Source organism: Maylandia zebra, linkage group LG2, assembly GCF_041146795.1.
Source record: "Maylandia zebra isolate NMK-2024a linkage group LG2, Mzebra_GT3a, whole genome shotgun sequence".
NCBI classification, from domain to species: Eukaryota; Metazoa; Chordata; class Actinopteri; order Cichliformes; family Cichlidae; genus Maylandia; species Maylandia zebra.
This window is the reverse complement of record NC_135168.1, coordinates 783,612-793,987: the sequence shown is the minus strand read 5'-3', so window position 1 is coordinate 793,987 and position 10,376 is coordinate 783,612.

Here is a 10,376-nt window from a genome sequence, read left to right as displayed (position 1 = left end):
CTTCATGAACACTACAAATTCTGCAGTTGCTGAGCATGAAGGCCGGAGCTACAGGGGGATTGATGGAGACAGCCTGGTTGCAGCTGAAAAACTCTCGTCCTACCACTGATGAAGGTTTTAGAGCAGCAACATTTTCAGGGTCAGTTGGCAGCTGATGGGTTAACCCTTTAAGACCTACCATAGAACCAAGTCCGCCAGAGCTTATATTATATTTTTACATGCTGTGGAGCCATTTTTGGGAGCATTTCAAGTTGCTATACATCAATACAACCATTATAGCCCAGATTTTAATAATATGTATTCATTAAGTGCATAGTAATTACATAAATTGCAAAAAAGTGCAATAAACTACAAAAAAATTGAAAATCGTTTTTGATTTTTTAACATATATTTGTAGTTAGAGAAATTTAAGAGTCTTATCCCTCAAAACTGTAAATACAAAAAAGTTGCACAAAATAGTTTCCCACCACAGGAAATTTATTTGGAGTGTCTTCATAGTTTTATTTTTGAAATACACCAATTTTTATACACTGCAGGAAAAATGAAAATAAATATTATACTGCAAATTTGCAAAAAAGCAGCATATGCATCAAAATAAACTATTTCCAGCAGTGCAATATGAGTCCTAAGAATCCCAGAAACGACACAGAAAGTCATAAAGTCAAAGATAACTTTTAAAAAGAGCAGTATAGGCCCTGAGGCCCTGATCGCAAAAAAGACTACATTTCCGCGAAAATGACGTCACTTCCGGTTTCGGGCAGGTAATGGCGGAAATGCAAAAGTTCGCGCTGACGTCTATTCCAACGTAGGAAGTGTTTTGAACAGCTGATCAGATCGGTAAAGCTGTTTCTGGAATATTATGTTTTTGTTCCTGCAAGCGCTTTTTATGCAGTTTTTGCAAAGCTTTATGTGGAAGGAAACCGTGACCTAGGACAAGCTGATGGCATCAGATGTAAGTACAACTCCTCCGGTTTCATATGCAAAAAAAATTTTTGCGCTAGCTTACGTGGTTGCAGTGCTACTGGGATTTAAAAATAGTTACGCATAACAGAGCGTTCCCGCTCCGATCGGCTCTAAAGGGTTAAAGAGACGGAGGAGAGCTGACACACAAAGAAGAAGAAATTAGAGGAAAGAACACGATGTGTACAACCAAAACACATGAACACAAGAATTGTTATTATTATTAATAAAATGAAAATGTGCAGTGGGAACCTCAGGCATACTTTAGACCAGGTGTCCACTGTTTTTCCTGATACCAAGTCAAAAATGTGACCTCGGAGTGTAACAGAAGAAATTAAGACTCGTATGAGCTTTTTCCTAATCTTTGACACGACACAACTGAGACAACACACAAATGTTTTAGTTATTTAATCCTGCAAATGCTGCTTCTTGTTCTTACTGCCATGTCAGATAATAAATATCCACCTTAAACAGTTTTCAGATTGAAGGTTGTGGTGGTGTTTTTTTATTTGTGTTCCAAATTTTTCATTTACAAAGAGGACATTTCCTTTTCTGCATCAGTTTCACACTGGACATGATCCCAGCTGACATATGGCAAAAAACCTGAACGAGTTTATCAGAGGGTTCATGCAGAGACATCTGTGTGCTGCTTCAGTTGTCCAGGGTGCTGCAGTCTGAGGCTCTTTAAATGAAAGTCACATGACTTATTTACGTTTCTTAAAGACATCTCACCTCTCATTCATCAGACTTCCTCAGTCCTGAAACCAAATGTTGGAGAGTCCCAGGTATTTAAACCGTAGTGGGAGTTGTCCTTTAAGAGGGTCGCTGACCCACTATTAATCATGTGCCTCATCACATGAAGTGTGATGTGGAAAAAAGCATGGGTCATTAACACAGGAGGCTTTGGGTGAAACCACTGAGACTTTGCTTTGCCCTATCATGTGACCTATTGTTTAAGTTATGAAAGAGAAAAGAGTTTGATATTAGCTTCATAAAAGTTTAGAGTTTTATTAATCTGAATGCATGTGTGCAGTTTCACTTTTGTGTTGTTGTAGATCCGAGTGCACACACTTTATGTTTGTCATGAGTAGAAAAGAAAGAAGGAGAGAGAAAATGGAATAGGGGAAGAAAATGAGTAGAAGCTGAAGTGACTGCAGAAGGATACGTGAAGAGGAGAAGGGCAGGTGGGAAGGAGGCTGAAGGCAATAGGAGGAATAGTTCGAGAGGAACACTGAAAACACTGACTGAAAAGATGACAAGGGTACAAATCTGAGGTAAGGTAAGGAAGAGGGCAGAAGAGGAGAAGTTAAGGAAATGAAAAGAGGAAGGAAAGAAAGGGGGGAGACCCCGAGACAGTGAAACTAATGAAACTAGAAGAAAATGCTGAACAAGGGACAAGGATCATGGGGGGTGAGAGGAAGCCATGCGGAATACAGAAAAGTAGGCAGGAAGTGAAAGTTCAGCTGAACTGTGTGGAAACAGCGAGAGGAGATGAAGTAAAAGTGTAAGATGAAAAAGGAAGACGGAGAAATTAAGGAAAGGAAAGGAAAGGAAAGGAAAGGAAAGGAAAGGAAAGGAAAGGAAAGGAGAAACTGAGGTGTGCAGAGAGTTTTGCAACTTTGTATTGCTGAGATTTTCTGAGCCCTTTGGACACAGTCCAGTGTGGACAAACACATTTTATATGTGAAGGACTGTAGTGATGTGTCAGCAGTGAACAGTGACCCTGGTGAAATGCACTTCCTTTGCTGAGCTTTTCAAACTCTTCCACACATGTTTCTTCGCTCTGCAGGTTTGCAGATGTCTGAAAAACTGTCAGTGAGAAACCAGAAAACAAAGCTGCTGTGAGATGTCGCCACTGATGTTACCATCGCTTACACTCCATAATCAGTATCCACCGTTCGTAATATGAAGCATGTGGATATAAAAAGTCCCAAACAAAAATCAAACCTTCTAGAATAAGGTGTCTGACTTTCTCCGGAGGTGGAACGACTCGGTATCAGCTTGTCGGAGAGATTTTAATTTGAAATACATTTGTTAGAAGACACTATTATGTGTATTTGACACGTTTCTCCTGATGATGACCAACACGTTTGTTAAACTCTGAGATCTTAGTGATGCTTCTATCAAGTTAAACAAAAGCAGAGTGCTTATCATGATGATAACACAGCGTCTGCCACCACACAACACACTGAAATCTGTATCCAGAACACATCCATGTAATTCTGCTATATGGACCAGTGTGGTTTAGAGTTATATGAATGCTGTAAGGCGACTGTGAAAATGGCCCAGAATGCAAAGGCGTGTATCATATTCCATTTTCTCCTTCCTGTGTTATCTTATCATAAGTATGATCAATAACAAAGCTAATAAAAGCAAGTGCCTCTCTCCGCCTTTGCCTTTGCTGTGTTTTATTTCCAATAATCCTGATTATGCTATCACTGCCTCAGAAAAGCTGAGCAATGGCCTCTTCCTTTGAAAAGAGCAGAGCTCTCTTCAAAAGAAGAGAACATCTCTGAATGTCGAAATGTCAGATCAGATTTTTACACTTTTTATTCTGGAGTCTGTGGCATTTTCAGTGTCCCATTAAACAAATGAGAGAGCATTCCAGTGAAATTTAATTTACACCTCAGATGCAGGCTGCAGCTGCACACCACGCACAGCCTGGTAATAAAGTGTTACTCCTTTGTGAATATTACCCGGCCTGATATCTCAGCAATGTGATGCTTTCATAGTTCTGTGCAAAAATAGCAGATTTTCTTATATTCTTCTGATTGGTGATGGAGCTTTATTTCAACTTTGGAGTTAAAGAAGCTAGCTACTTTATTGTTATTAGCAGGGCTGCATGAAGAACACGCTGTGATTCTTCTTGGCTATTGAGAACATTTTGGATTTTGAATGATGAAGCTGAACGATGTCTTTCTTCCAACAGATTCATTCTGTCTCGCTGGTGTTGAGGGAAAATTTGCACCACATTCATAAATGAAACTTTTCACATCTTTGGTGTTTCTGTGAAAACCCTGAAAAACATCTAAAATATATATAATCATCAAGGGCTGCACAATGAAGCGCGTTCAGTATGGTTCTGTTTTACTTACAGTCAAGTAACAAACTCTCTAAACTCTGGTTAGGCTCGCCGACTGGGGAGGGAAACCAGGAACCTACAGAGGAGAACAGCAAACATAACCTGATCAGGAGCCACAGTATCACAAACTGTAACTTAAGTATCTACCAAAGACTGACTTGCTACCTTAAACAGTTGGGTGATCACCACAGGTGTGTCGAGTCAGAGGCACCCAGGAACCCAGAATGACTCCTGACCCACACATAAAGAGGCAAGGAGAGACAAACCGAAGACAGCCAGGTGTCCCAGTGTTCACCTGCCTGACTCTGCATCGGCCCCACGAATGTAGATCTCCAAGTGCAATGTGCACTTTGACCAGATACTTTTGATAGCCATACATAAGCTTCTTACACTGTCCTTTTCCTTTCCACAGACAGAGCTTTTAAACATAGTCTACAAATCTAGTTATAAGTATAAGATTTCTGAACGAGGACAGTTTTAGGGCTAATCTTAAAAGCAGTCATGGTGTCTGCCTCTCAAACACAAAGTAGGAGCTGGTCTCTCAGGAGAGGGGCCTGAAAGCTGAAGGAATCAGCAGTCTGGCTCTGTTGGAATAATATGAGGTCCTGTGGGATCTTCATACAGGTGTAAAAAAGGGCTTGCCCCCTTCCTCATTTCCTATTTTCATTCTTATGATTGTCACAGGTTTCAGATCATCAAACAAATTTCAATATTAAACAAAGATAACACAAGTAAAAAACAAAATGAAGGTGTTTCTGATCGAGGGGAAAAATAATCCAAACCTCCAGGTGTGAAAAAGTGAACCATAGTGAGAGCACACACGGCAACAGTGATAAACCTTCACAGAAACATTTAAAGGCTGACAGCTATCAAAGCATGTGATAGGACAACTTACTGTGTGGGTGGATACATATGTATCCATATATATATGTGTGTATATATATATGTGTGTGTGTGTATATATATATATATATATATATATATATATATATATATGTATGTATGTATGTATATGTATGTATATGTATATATATATATATATATGTATGTATGTGAGCCAGTATTTATACGTTTGACCCCGTGTGGATTAGATAAAATTCAAAATAAAGTAATTAAAGATGTATGTAAGATGTAAGGAGCTGAAAATTAGCATCACATTCATGCCAATGATGAGCGTATGTAAACTGTATGTATGTGTTTGCAGCAATTTACGGTGCAACATAGTCAGATCTATTCTGAGCTAAAACACCATAGTCACCAGTAAAAAAGATTAGCTGAGCAGAAACGACCTGCAGCAAGGTTTCCTCCGGCCCCTGATGGCAGGCTGCCCCCACACTCTCCTTACCCCTCCCTCACAGCCTGGTTTTTCAGTGCCATGGGAGGCCAGTGTGTCGGTAATTAACCACCTGCCTCAAGACATTTAGTAACTGTGGTGAGCAGTAATGCAGGTTTCAGATTCTTACTGAAAGAGGTCTGGCCACTGGCTACAAGAGAAATTAAATCAACTGATCAAAGAAGGAAGATCTGCCAAGTCCGGCTTGGATATATTAGAAATTCTGTGTGATTTAACAGCTGTGACACATTTTAAACCTTTAGCAAATATTTGATAAAATGAGCACAGTGTAGCTCTGTGTAATCAATCATTGCATCGTGATTTGTGGAAGTAAAACAACAAAAGTACTTTTCCGTAATTATGTGAGGTTAGTGGATCCACAGTGCCTGTGCAGTGAAAGCATACCTGCTTAGAAAAACATCGAGTAGAACCGTATCAGTCATAAAAGGCTTCATCACAGCCCAAATATCAACAGTATTAAGGGTGTGTGCGATCAGACAAAGAACAGAAGCTGGGAATGTCCTTCAGGAAGCTGACAGACGTTTTCCCAAAGAAGACTTAAAGAAGAGGAAAATCTCACTTTGACTGAGCTTAAAGATGAGTACAGATGTTAAACAATAAAGGTGGTCGTATAAAATACTGACTTTCAAGCTTGTTAGAAGTTTGCTAGAAAACAGGTTACAGTGATTTATTGAAACGTTCATATAATACAGCGTTTAAGGCAAAGGATTTCTGTGTGATATTATTTTAAATTAAATATTACGCTAAATGACACAGCTGGCTGCTCGGACATCTGTGCCATTTAACTCCTGTTATTGATGTCTGACATTTTCAAATGTACTGTCACCTTTAACTGCACCCTTAAACATGAGACTGAGAATACTGAGCATACTCATTTTACTTATAAAGATGTGTCTATGTTACAATACAAAACAGTTTGTTTCTGTGTTTACGTTCTTTAGTGTGCCTTTCCAGGATTATAAAATTGTGCTAAAGAAAAATGTTTTTATAGACAAAATGTTGTAATGGAAACATCACAGCTTGAAAACAACAGCATCCATACAGTGATACACTGAGTGAGGTGCATCTTGTTACTGCGAGGTGTTTTTACGTATGAATGAATCCCCCTCTCGTTTACTGACAAATTCTTTTTCCCCTTCGGCACAATCACACCATGTATGAGAACATGAAAATTCTATATTATATCTGGTAATGATTTAAAGCCCCACCAAAGGTTATTACGGCGTTGCAGACCTGACTAAATGCTTCCACTGTATCGTGTACTTCTCTGTTAGTTCACGCTGCTGCAGAAGAATGAATGACAGCGTTCTGTTCGTTAACACAGAAACATGATTTATAAGTGTGTTGCAATAAAAACCTTTGCCCCATCAGATGCACACGTTACATTAAGTAAATCTGATTTTTCATACAAGGTTAGCAAAACCGTGTGCATGTAGCATTTTGAAAACAGTTTTTCATTTAGTTTAGAGTTAAATTTCACTTCCAACTCTTAATGAACACTATTGAGATTAATGAATTAAACAAATAAATAATCTTATCAAACTAAATGAAAATGATTTACAACAGTGTGTAGTATTGTTTTTATCGTTTACTCGGTTTTCCTGGGTCTTTTCACGTGTGTTATGAATAAATTTTCTTTTTTTTGGTACCGGTACTAGTTTTATTTTGTTGTATTTATCCGCGACACCTTAAAGGGCCGGTCCATGAAAATATTGTCGGGCACAAACCGGTCCGTGGCGCAAAAAAGGTTGGAGACCGCTGGTGTAGATGAACTATTACATGAAGCCACAGTGAGTGGAGCTCTGCAGCCAGATGTGTACTGCTGTGTTTTACTGAGGAACATCTGGCAGCAGCATAAGTTTTGCATTTGTTTGCATTTTATAACATTAAATTTACTTGACTACAAAACAATTTTTCCTTTTTTCTTAGGAACAATGCACACTCTTCATTATGACAACTTTTAGATCATAAACGTTGTGTAATATTATATTAATGGGACAGCAGTGCAGAGGCTTTACTGTCTGGGCTATAATAAATAAATAAAGATTAAACTTTACACCTTTTCTATCCCATACGGTAAAAAAATATTTTGAAAAATATTTTTTACCGTATGGGATACAAAGAGCCACACACAGAGTTAAGCCATGTTTGACTGACTGCTACATTCAGTGCAGTGAAGCACACCAGGTATAATAATCTGAAAAGCAGGACAAATAACCCAGATGGATCTCAGGTTGATGAAGGCGCTCACCTTCCTCCCGTCGTCTCAGTTTCTCTGAGCAAGCCTTCTTGCAGGCATCAGGTGCAGCACGGGTGCTGCTGCTGTAACGTTGTGTCGCTGTGTGGCCTTAAACAAATCACAGCAGTTGTCAGACGTTGGGGTGTAAATTGGTGAGGCACCAGATGACACAGAGGATGCAGTGAGACAGTCAGTGTAGCACACACTGTTTAGATGAAACGTCCTGGAGAGTGAGTGTGTCTGTAGTGAACAGCAACAGATCAGACATGGTGAAAAACAACAACAACAGATTAACAAACTGGCAGATTGTTCTGTTTGTCAGAACTTCTCTCATTTCTTAAAATAACCACAAACAGCTATGAAAACAGCGTGTGGTAAATTTTAAAACACACTGCTGAATAAAGCCTACAGTGTTCACAAGTGCTCAAATCAGAAACATCCAGTCTCAGAGCAATGCTGAAAAACTCGTCCTAGGCTGGACTATGATAACACTTATTATGAAGCAGCGTAGCTCAGCAGGTATGGTGTGTCGTCCACCAGTTACAAGGTCTTCTTCCATTTATTTGTCACATTCAAATATTTCAGATCATCAAACAAATTCAAATATCAGAAACACATGACTATATAACACATAACACCGAATGCATATACTATTATATATTGTACATATATTTATTAGTTTCAGATGTAGCTTGTATTTTCCTTGTTTACATTATTGTATTTTGCACAACTCTGTTGCTTGTGAAGCTCGCACACAAGAATTTCACTCACATGTGCTGTACCAATGTACCTGCACATGTGATGTGACAATAAAAGTGATTTGATTTGATTTGATTTAAATGAATGTTTTTATTATTAAGGGGGAAAATCCAACATGGCCCTGTGTGAAAGAGTGAACGCTCACTAAACCTAATCACAGGTTTTGGCCATCTTGGCAGCAACAACTGCATTAAAGTGTTTGAGATAACCTGCAGTGAGTCTTTTAAAGAACGTTTGTAAATCAGCCACTTTGGAGGGTTTTGGAACATGAACCACCTTTTTAAGGCCGTGCCACAGCATCTTAATCGGATTCAGGTCCAGGCTTTGACTAGGACTCCAGAGTCTGGTGTGTTTTGGATCATCGTCCTGCTGCAGAATCTAAGTGTGCTTCAGTTTGAGGTCACAAACACAGCAACACAACCACACACTGTTACGCTACTACCACCATATTTACTGTTGGTATGATGTTCCTTTTCCCAAATGCTCTGGTAACAACCAGATGTAATGGGACACACAGCTTCCACAAAGTTAAGCTTTCGTCTCCTCAGTCCACAGAATATTATCCCAAAAGTTTTGGGGATCGTCGAGATGTTTCCTGGCAAAACTGAGACGAGCCTTTATGTTCCTTTTGCTCAGCTGTGGTTTTCATCTTGGAACTTTTCCATTTTTGCCAAGTCTCATTCTCATAGTAGAGTCATAAACACTGACTTTAACTGAGATAAGTGAAGCCTGTCTTTTGTGACTCTTCATGTTGTTCCTGAGGTCTTTGGGTAATTTTGGTGGGCCGTTCATATCTTCAGTGTCTAGATATGGTGTGCTGCACCTGCACGCACAAATACGTCCATCATCTACCTATATACACCTCTAACTAACCATCTCTGAGATTGAGTCCAGTTTCCATTTTGTCCTGTCTGCCTCCACCCACCCAGCAGATGGCCCCGCCCCTCCTTGAGCCTGGTTCTGCTGGAGGTTTCTTCCTGTTAAAAGGGAGTTTTTCCTTCCCACTGTCGCCAAAGTGCTGCTCATAGGGGGTCATGTGATTTGGGGGTTGTCTCTGTTTTCACTGTGTATTGTCGGGTCTTTACCCTACAGTATAAAGGACTTTTGGTACTATATAAATACACTTAAAATAAAAAATAAATACATTTGAAGATGAATGCTATGATATGTTCTCCACCTGCACTCTCTCAGACCTCCATCCAGCCGAGCACCCCTGCAGAGTCCTCGTTCACGAACAAACAAGCTGAAGCACATTTCAGTCTGTTTCAGTTTTTCCGATTACTACCCGGTGAAATATCCAACCTCCCCAGCATTTATCTTTGACCGCAAACCTGCTTTTCAATAAACCAATAAAACTTTGAAATGTTGTTCGAGTCTGCTCATTAAATCCACTTTAAGAAAAAAAACACGTTTCAGTACTACTTGTCATGAATTTTAACTTAACTATGACTTTGTTTTGTTGAGTGTCCTTATTTCTCTTTTCTCTCTCATCCCCAAGCAGTCAAGGTAGATGGCTGCCCCTCCCTGAGCCTGGATTTTATTTTGAAAGGAGTTCTTCCTTCCCACAGCTGAGTGCTTGCTCATAGGGGATTTGGGGGGGGGGGGGGTTCTCTTTTACTGTAGCATGTTCACTTTGCAGTGTTAAGCACAGAAGACAGCTTTTCTGACAAACTAAATAAAACTGACTTGTCTTACAATCTTAAAGCATCATCATCAGGTCCAAATATTTCACTATGCAGAACATGATGCGTTAAAAAATGTCCAACTTTCTGTTTGAATACTAGGGGGCACTTTTCCATTCACTCTCTTCACTCCCTGTTTTACATACTTGTGATTAACATTTATCTTCTCTCTCCCATACATCGTCTTTTTCCCTCGGTCTCTTTATGCTCTGCCCGTTTCTCGGTCCCCACATCTCCCAACCTGATGCAACAGCTGGGACTCCCTGAGCCTGATTCTGCTGACATCCATTTGCAGATCCA